Here is a 10915-nt window from a genome sequence, read left to right on the forward strand (position 1 = left end):
ATGCAGAGGGCCTGGGTTTGATCCCTGGTCGGTGAACTAGATCCTGCATGCCGCAACTAAGAGCCCGCGTGCTGCAGCCAAATAAATAAATAAATACAAGACCCGGCGCAGCCAAATAAATAAATACAAAAATAAATAAGTAAATATTTTTTAAAAAAATAAAAGAAAAAGAGGAATCATAAACCTGAATACAAAAGCTACCACTATAAAGCTTCTACAAAGACAAAACATCGGACAGTATCTTCACAATTCTGGTATAGGCACAATTGTCTTACAACACATAAAAACCGTAAAAATAAAATATTGACCAGTTTTGACTTCATCCAAATTAAAATTTTCTGCTCGTAAAAAAATACCATTGGGGGGACTTCCCTGTTGGTGCAGTGGTTAAGAATCCGCCTGCCGGGCTTCCCTGGTGGCGCAGTGGTTGTGAGTCCGCCTGCCGATGCAGGGGACACGGGTTCATGCCCTGGTCCGGGAAGATCCCACATGCCACGGAGCGGCTGGGCCCGTGAGCCACGGCCACTGAGCCTGCGCGTCCGGAGCCTGCGCTCCGCAACGGGAGAGGCCACAACGGTGAGAGGCCCGCGTACCGCAAAAAAAAAAAAAAAAAGAATCCGCTTGCCAATGCTGGGGACACAGGTTCGATCCCTGGTCCAGGAAGATCCCACATACTGCGGAGCAACTAAGCCTGTGTGCCACAACTACTGAGCCTGCACTCTATAGACCGTCACAACTACTGAGCCCACGTGCCACAACTACTGAAGCTCATGTACTCTGGGGCCCATGTGCCGCAACTACTGAGCCCGCATGCTGCAACTACTGAAGCCTGCACACCTAGGTCCTGTGCTTCGCAACAAAAGAAGCCATCACAATGAGGCAATGAGAAGCCCATGCACTGCAACAAAAAGTAGCACCCACTCACCACAACTAGAGAAAGCCCGTGCACAGCAACAAAGACCCAATACAGCCAAAAATAAATAAAAATTTTTTAAAAAAAGGATACCATCAAGAAACAAATAGGCAAACCACAAAATAGGAAACAACATTCACCCCTCACTTCCTCTCCTCCTCCCACTCCCTCATTGTATATGTATGTATGTACATACACACAAATATCATAAAGGACTTACAACCAGAATATTTTTTTGAATTCCTAAAACTGAATAATAAAGACAATCCAACAAAAAATAAAGACAATCCAACCAGAGTATTTTTTTGAATTCCTAAAACTGAATAATAAAGACAATCCAACAAAAAGTGGACAAAAGACCTGACGCTTCGCAGGAGATACACAAATGGTCAAAAAACGTATGAAAAGTTGCTCACCACTGTTATTAAAACCATAATGAAATACCACTACCACCTGAATTAAAAAGACTGACAATATCAAGAGTTGGTATGCACGTGGAGAAACTAGAACTCTCATACATTACTGATGGGAATATGAAATGGTACCAGTTTGGAAACACTGTTTAGCATTTTTTGTTTTGTTTTGTTTTTTAAATTTATTTGGCTGCACTGGGTCTCTGTTGCTGTGCATGGGCTTTCTCTAGTTGCGGTGAGCGGGGGCTACTCTTCATTGCGGTGTGCAGGCTTCTCATTGTGGTGGCTTCTCTTGTTGTGGAGCATGGGCTCTAAGTGTGCAGGCTTCAGCAGTTGTGGCACGCAGGCTCAGCAGTTGTGGCTCTTGGGCTCTAGAGTGCAGGCTTAGTAGTGGCACACGGGCTTAGTTGCTCCATGGCATGTGGGAATCTTCCCAGACCAGGGCTCGAACCCATGTCCCCTGCATTGGCAGGCAGATTCTTAACCACTGTGCCACCAGGGAAGTCCCTGTTTGGCATTTTCTAAAAACAAATTAAACATATATCTATACTATGACCCAGCAATTCCACTCCTAGATATTTACTCAAAAGATATAACATATGTCCACAAAAGAACGTACAATAAACTCAGTGACTTTACTCACAACAGCTAAAAAGTGAAAGCAACCCAAATGTCTATCAATAAGAAAAATATTTTCACACAAAGGAATACTACTCAAACTATAAAACTATAGACACAGGCATCAAAATCAATAAATTTCAAAAACATCTGAGTAAAAGACAGACACAAAAGAGCATATACTTTATGACTCCATTTACATGACGTTCAAGGATGTGCAAAATTAATCTGTAAAAATAGAAATCAGAACAATTGTTGCCTTGCGATTTTGAAGGATGGCTTTAATACCTGAAAAGGGACACAAAGAAAAACTTTTAGGGATGACAGAAATGTTCTATATCTTGATATGAGTGATGGACACACGGGTGTATACATTTGTTAAAATTCATCAAACTTATATACTTAGGATCTGTACTTTGCATTGGGTGTAAAATACTCTTCAATAATTTTTAAATGGTGGAATCTTTTTAAAGAAATAAAAGATTGCACATTCTGCGTTAAAAAGAGAGCTGCTTGCTGTATATGGACATGACATGATTTCCAAGAGGAAGAGGATAGCTGATGGACAGGGTGAGAATGATACACATTTTGGTGTCCTTTGAATTTTATGCTGAGTTCAGATTACCATGTGCATAACCACCCATTGGAGTCTGACCACATGAGTTGAGTCCTGGCTCTCCCATTTATTTACTGCTACCCTTGGGTACATTACTTGTTTGTGCCTCAGTGTTCTCACATGAATATTAACAGGAATATTAAGAGTAATGACCTCATTAACTTGTTTTTAAGAATTAAATGGACTTCTCTGGCGGTCCAGTGGTTAAGGCTCCGGGCTTCCAATGCAGCAGGCGCAGGTTCGATCCCTGGGAGGGGAACTAAGAGCCCACGTGCCGCATGGCATGGCCAAAAAAAAAAAAAAAAATTAAATGATTACTGGGTTAGATGTCAAAATATAGAATTTAGCACTGGTTTTCACTCTCTGGTCTATAGTAAATTCTGCACAAGACACGTACTCACTTTACGTCAAAATGTTATGTCTCATGAAAATACAAAGCTAACAAAAGGTAAAGCACTTTGTTCTTAAAAAAAAAATCAGGAATTCCCTGGCTGTCTGGTGGTTAAGACTTGGACTTTCACTGCCGTGGACCCAGGTTCAATCCCTGGTCAGGGAACTAAGATATCACAAGGCGCGGTGCGGCCAAAAAAAAAAAAAAAGTAAAAAAGATTAAATGAGGCACTTTAGTTTTTTTAATGAGCTACTTTAAAAAGTGGCTGGACTTGTTTTTGTAAATGAAGTTTTATTGGAACACATACGTGCACAAACACCAAATTGCCTAAAACATAATCGATTACCGTTATTATTCAAAAATGTAAAAACAGTACTTCAAAAGTTAGCCTTCTCCTTAACCAAAAGAAAAAGGGGAGGAGAGGCTTGAATCAGCCAGCCTGGGATGCAAATCCTGGCTCTATCACTTGTTTGCTGTGTATCTTAGTTTCTTCATCTATAAAACAGTAAAATAATAGTTCCTATAGCCTAGGGTTCCTGTGAGGATTAAATAATTCATATTAAGCATTTAAGACAGCAGCACACAATAAATGATCAAAGTGTTCTGCTGCGTGTGTGTGCAAACAAACAGCCATTTCCTAGGGTTCAAACATTATCCTGTGCTGAGGTCGTACACCTGCAGCCTGACCTCTCCTCTGGGCTCCAGATTCTTCTGCGAGATTCCTTCTCCCTAACTACCCTTTAACTTGTCAGACTTCTCCCACTACTTTCAGCCACAAGAAAGCCTTACTTTCCGCCTCCAACCTAAAACAACTCCCCTGCAACTGCCACCACCACCCCCAGCTTCCCCATCCACCCATCCCAAGTGCCCCAGTCCACCCATGTACGCCATCAATAAGCCCAGAAATCATCCCGAGTCCTCTCTTCGCCTCACACCCCTCTCCTAATCCATCAGCACGTCCCAATAGCCCTACCTCCAAAATCACTCCCTCAGTCGTCACCAAGGTCTAAACCACAAACACACTCACTCCCAACGCCTTGTCTCTCCCCCTCCTATTCAGGTGTTGATGGCCCTCCCCAACTCAATCTCCAGCCTGGGTCCCTCAAACTCAGACTCAACAGCCTGCAAGGAACAGCACGATTGGAAGGCCAATGCCCTAACCAAGGCTCTTGTGTGTCTCCCCCTTACCCTGGCCACATATCAGTCTTATCTAGGTTCCTGGAGGTCCACCTCAGGGCCTTTGCATGTGCTGCCCCCTCGGTCTAGACGTCTCTGTCCCCGACTCTTCTCATAGCCAGCTGCTTCTTGCCTTCCAGAGCTTAGCTGACGTGACAGTGTGAGATGCCAAAAGGGAAGAGAAGCCAGAAAGGAAGGGACATGAAGAAGAGGTGAACAGCTGAGAGAGCCAGTGAGGGCCTGGGCACTGAGAGGCCAAGGGCATGGCAGGAAGAGGCCATGGGGGGAGGTGACAGGTGGTGAAAGAGTAACATGCTGGAAAAGGCCCTAAGGACAAGACAGGTGGGTACAGGGACAAAATGGGGGAGGGGGTACCGTGAAATGCAGGAACTAAGCGGAGGTGACAGGCTGAACGAGCTGGTGGTGACAGGGCAGGGGGTCAGTACCAAAGTGGGAGCGGTCAGTAACAAGTGGGTGGACGATGCAGGTAGTTAGGCTGTAAGGACACAAAGCAGAAGTGGGGGTGTGTGGAAGACGTCACAGGGACGGTGGCAGGACATTCAATGGGCCCGTAAAGTACATGAGGGAAGGTGACAGGTGTGAAGGGAAGGGGTGATGGAGATGAGGGAAGAAATGGGGCTGTGAGCCGTAAGGGGGTGACAGAATGGGGGTAGGTGACTGGAGACACATGAGCTCACGTGGTAATGGAAAGGGGACAGTAGCAGGGAGAGGAGCCAGTGAGTGGACAAGGGGACTGATGACAGCGGGCAGTGGAGAGTCCCACATCCACAGGCAGCACACCGGCCCTGGAGGGCACTGCGAGGCGTAGCACTGGCAGGTGGGTCAGGGCACTGCCGGGAAGGGTCCCTAACAGAGAGGCGTCAGGGAGGAAGCAGTGAGGAGGGGAGTGGGGACACCGACAACCTCGGGAGGACTGATGGGGGATCTCGCCTGGGGGGGGCACTGATGTTGGGGGCACTGGCAGCACAGGGGGAGGAAGGACATTAGGGGGAGGTTACTGACAGGGAGGAGGGCACTTGGGGGGGTCACTGATGTGGGAGACACTGACTGGAAGGGCACCACAGGTGGGGGTGAACACCGCTTTGGGGGACTCCGAGGGGGTAAAGGAGGCGGGAGGGCACTGACATGGGGCACTAACGGAGTGGAGGTCACTGGTGCGGGTGGACCGTCACGGGAGACACTGGTGGTGGACACGGACACGACGTCACTGTCAGGGGTGGACGCCGTTGTAGAGGACACTGACGGGGCGGGCACTGACCTGGGGGACGCTGACAAGGGTGGGCGCCGACAAGGCGAGCATCACGGCGGCAGCGACGGGCGGGGCGTGGACGCTGACAAAGGGGTGGACACTGAGGGGTCAGCGACAGGCAGAGGGTGGACGCCGACATGAGGACACTGACGGGGTGGCCCCTCCGGGCCCGGCCAGCTAGTACCGCCGGCTCTGAGGGGCGGCCGCACTCACCTGCCCCGCGGGCCGGGCGTCGCGGCGGCTCCTCGGAGGTCCGGGTGGAGGCCAGGGCGCGGGCAGAGGCGAAGCCCGGGCGGCCTGGGGCGGGCCGCGCGCACATGGGCCCGGCCGGGCGAGGCGCCCACGGATACGGCGCCCAGAGACTCAGCCCGGCGGACCGGTGGCTCGGGACCGGATCGGGCCGCGGGCGGCGCTCCGGTCACTCCAAAATGGCGGTGGCGGCGGCCGGGCACGCGCACGCCGGGGGCGGGGCCTCGTGCGGGGGCTCGCGCTCGCAGTGGGGCGGGGCCTATAGGTGGGCGGGGCCCATGTTGAGCGGGGCCGCGCGGGGTGCGGCGGGCGCGGCTTCGTCCTCCGGTGGTCCTTCTGAGGTATCGCAAAATTTCTGCACGAGCGTTAAGTAAGTCTTGATGGGCTAATGCGTTTGCGGTGATACATTTTCTAACACAACATCGTCAACAGAACAACCCCTCCATAGGCCTGAAACGATTTGAGGGTCACACATCTGGGGCAGGGGTATCCCTGCTCCCTGGGAGCCTTCCTCTAAGGCTGAAGGCCTCTGCGACTGGGGCAGCTGGGTGTCTCCTGAGCACCTTGGGCACGTGGCGTGGACACGGCCAGAGCAACCGTGAGCAGTGGTCAGCTCTCCGTCCTCTCTACTACCCGGACTGGGAGCGTCGGAGCAGCAGCCACCAGACCCATGGTTTTTCCAGGTGCCCCCCAGGTTCTCGTAGTATTTTGCACATTAAAATATGTGCCCATTTGGCATTTGTCGGAGTTGTTTGACTCAATCAAACTGATCTCTAAAATGAGAATTGTTATTTCAGGTGGCAGCGTGAACCATGGGAGACGTTGGAAAAAGAAATGGAACACGTAAGGAACATCTAACGCTCTTGCCAGTCATCCCCTTACTGCCTCTCGGCTTCCAATGCACGTGGTCCATGGCGGAAACGGATCTGACCCCTGGCCATGCTGAGCCTTGGCGGCAGAGGGAGCGGGAGAGGTTGCGGGAGAAGGTTTGCTCCGGGGCTGCTCGGCGGGCGGGAGGCGCCTGCTTCCCCACGTCCGGCTCCTGCAGAGACAGCTTCCCCTGGACGTCTTCCCCAGGCAAACGGCAGGGCAGATTTCTGGCAAGTTCTGTAGGATGAACTTTCAGGAAGTGGGGATAAAAAAAGCGTCAAGCTCTCAACCGCGAATAGATTACAAGCCCTGCAAGCGCAGACCCCACCCCCAAGGCTGGAGGTGCGGTGGGTAGAGCTGCAGAACAGGGGCTCAGCGCTAGGAGTCCCAGTGCTTGAGATGCTCCCACTCGTTGTCCTGCTCTGAGTGCCTGCAACCCTCATCCTGATCGTGATGTTCTTCTGGGGTCAGCCAGGGCTCCTCCCCTCTCCCACCCCACCCTTGGTTCAGCCACACGTCCCTCAACTTCTAACTACAGCCAGCTCTCCTCCTGCAGCCCTGGTCCAGGTTTCTCTCACCTCACTCACAGCAGCAGCCTCCCAACAGGCTCCCTGCTTCTATCCTGCCACACTTGCTGGAGGCCAGCTTGTCGCAGTCAGCAGAGCACCCAGTGAAAAAAAGTCCAGGGCTTCCCTGGTGGCGCAGTGGTTGGGAGTCTGCCTGCCGATGCACGGGACGCGGGTTCGTGCCCCGGTCTGGGAGGATCCCACATGCCGCGGAGCGGCTGGGCCTGCGCATCCGGAGCCTGTGCTCCACAGTGGGAGAGGCCACAGCAGTGAGAGGCCCGCGTACCGCAAAAAAAAAAAAAAAAAAGAACTCCAATCCCATCCCTTCCCCAGGGGCTCGCGTGTCACACAGCACGAAAGCCAGTCCTTACTGCCACCCACAGGTCCTACACAGGTGGGTCTCATTTGTGCTCTGCCCCTTGTTCTTCTAGCTCCAATCAGGAGACCCTCCTGCCGCAGGCCATTGAATGTGCATCCTGTCACACCCTCTAATTGTCCCCATGCAAACTGACCTCCTACATCTTACTCCATTGTCCCCTTCTCCATGAGGACTTCCCTGGCCTTCCTATTTCAAATCTCAAACCTACATACATGCATGCACAGACAGACATGCACATGGGCACACTCACAGCCCCTTTCCCTGTTTGGTTTTTCCTCCTTGTGTCAGTAGTCAGGGTTCAATGAGGGGACAGAGAGCACACAGTGACTTCAGAGAAAGTTTGATATAAAGATTACTGAGGGACTTCCCTGGTGGTGCAGTGGGTAAGACTCCATGCTCCCAGAGCAGGGGGCCCAGGTTCGATCCCTGGTCAAGGAACTAGATCCCACATGCATGCCGCAACCTAGAGTTCACATGCCACAACTAAGGAGCCTGCCTGCCGCAACTAAGACCTGGTGCAACCAAATAAGTAATTTTTTTAATTACTGATAACGGGATTAATTATAAAGGAGTAAAGAACTCTGTATTCAAGAAAGGACAAAACATTCCCTGCTAAATGCTTCTGGGATCCAGCTCCACTATTGCAGAGCAGGCAAAGAGAAGTGGATTTGGGGCTGAGGCAGTAAGTGGAAAATGGGCAGAGTCCGACCTTCTGGAAAGTCAGCTTCTGTATGCAGCCTTTCAAGCATATTTGAACTTCCATACAACAACAAAACAATGCTATGTTTTCACCTAACAAGGTACATCCATCCTTATTGCAAGTGAGGAAATTCTCACTTTCCCCCAAATGAGCATATGTACAGTCCCAGCAGTCATTGTGTCTGTCACTGGCTACATTCATTACTCCTCAAATTCTGTCACTGTCCCACTGAATACTCTATTATGCTCTTAAAACTAAATAGTAGGGCTTCCCTGCTGGCACAGTGGTTAAAAATCCGCCTGCCAATGCAGGGGACACGGGTTCAAGCCCTGGTCCGGGAAGGTCCCACATGCCACGGAACAACTAAGCCTGTGCGCCACAACTACTGAGCCCACGTGCCACAACTACTGAAGCCCGCATGCCTAGAGCCCATGCTCCACAGCAAAGAGAAGCCCACGCAGTAAGAAGCCTGCGCACCGCAACTAAGAGTAGCCCCCGCTCGCCGCAACTAGAGGAAGCCCACGTGCAGCAACAAAGACCCAATGCAGCCAAAAATAAATTAATTAATTTTAAAAAAACTAAATAGTAAAGTTAACTTCTGACAAATTGTATATTTTTTAAAGTAAATTTGTTATTATTCAGTATAATATATATTATTCCATCTCACTCAAATTTTTTTAAAAATTGGAGTATAATTGCTTTACAATATTGTGTTAGTTTCTTGCTGTACAGCAAAGTGAATCAGCCATACATATACATATATGCCCTCTTTTTTGGATTTCATTCCCATTTAGGTCACCACAGAGCCTTGAGTAGAGTTCCCTGTGCTATACAGTAGGTTTTCAGTTATCTATTTTATATATAGTAGTGTATATATGTCAATCCCAACTTGTATATTTTTAAAAAATGGAAAGCAGAAGGGACAAAATGGTTAGTTTCTATATTATATATGCAAAGAGAAAATGTGCAAAGCTACTACAATCCTTTTCTCTGTAATTGGTCACAAGAAGTAGTTGATAGGTACAGCTCTTTAACAGTGTTCTCTTCTAAACTGCCTATAGTGTGCACAGAACAGTTAGAACAAAGCAGGCTGAATTCAGTATTTCAGGCACAGAACGACCAAATAAAATAAATTCTATCACTACGAACACCAAATGCAAAATTATTCACCAGTCAATTAGAAAATGTAAAACTCTGATATAAAATGAGTGTGCCCCTGGAGCACAGTCAGAACAGGAGGAACTCTGGTTCTGTCCTGTTCTTCTCTTCAAGAGCCCCAACGGTGCAGCGGGACACAGACTGGGACATCAGAAGACTACTGCTCCATAAACCAAGTAGGATCAACACAGAGAAGTGGGCTTCCCTGGTGGCGCACTGGTTGAGAATCCGCCTGCCAATGCAGGGGACACGGGTCTGGTCCCTGGTCCGGGAAGATCCCACATGCAGCGGAGCAACTAAGCCCATGCGCCACAACTACCGAGCCTGTGCTCTAGAGCCCGTGAGCCACAACTACTGAGCCCGCGTGCCGCAACTACTGAAGCCCGTGCACCTAGAGCCTCTGCTCCGCAATGAGAAGCCCGCGCACCACAACGAAGAGTAGCCCCCGCTCACCGCAACTAGAGAGAGCCCGTGCACAGCAGCGAAGACCCAACACAGCCAAAAATAAATTTAAAAAACACACACACAGAGAAGTCCACACCTATATACACCATAACCAAATTCCTGCATGCCAAAGACAAAGAAAACCATGAAAGCCACAAGAGAAAAGTGACCCATCACATAAAGGGAAAGAATGATACAATGAATAGCTGACTTCTCCCAAGAGATGATGGAGGCTGTAGGCAGTAAATGGCATACTCAAAGTGTTAAAGGAAAAAGCAAACCTGTCAATGAATAAATTCTATACTCAGCAATACTATCCTTCAAAAATGAAGCTGGGAGAAAAAATGAAGGTGAAATAAACACATTGCCAGATAAACAAAACAGAAAATGTATTGCTAGGAGATTTGCCTTACCAGAAATACTAAAGAAAGTTCTTCAAGCTGAAAGAAAATGACATAAGATGTCCACTCACGTCAACAGGAACGAAGAACCGAATTCAGCGACATGTAAAAGGCTTATCTATAAGACCAGTGGGCTTTATCCCAAGAATGCAAAGTTGGTTTAGCATCCAGAACGCAAATCATGTAATACACTATATTAATAGGATAGAGGATAAAACCACAGGATTGTTGCAATAGCTGCAGAAAAGGCATTTGACTGAATTTAATACCTGTTCAAGATAAATACACTCAACAAATTAGGACTAGATGGGAAATTCCTCAACTTCATAAAAGGTATCTAGGAAAAGTCTGTAGCTGACATCAGACTTAATGGTTAAAGATGTAATGCTTTTTAAAGATTGGAGACGAGGCAAGGATGTCTGCATTCACCACCTCAATTCTACACTGTAGGATTCTGCATGCAAGGAGCTTGGAAGTCACCAATCTGTCCTAAGAAGTAAAGGGCTAAAACAGACTGAAAAATCAGCAACTCTTCTTGGATCTATAAGAGAAGGGAGGACACAGAGCAAACCACTGCTCCCAAGGTAGGAGAGACAGGCAGGTGAATACAAGTCATCACAGCTTACCAGAGCAAAGGTTCATGAGAGAAAGCGGCCTGAGAACCTGTGTGTGCGGGGGAGGGGGGGCGCTGAACTGTAATTGATGAATTTCGGGAGGTTCAAAGTCAGCGACTGTGAGAGTTAAAAACTCC

This window comes from Phocoena phocoena, chromosome 11 (assembly GCF_963924675.1).
Source record: "Phocoena phocoena chromosome 11, mPhoPho1.1, whole genome shotgun sequence".
NCBI lineage: Eukaryota > Metazoa > Chordata > Mammalia > Artiodactyla > Phocoenidae > Phocoena > Phocoena phocoena.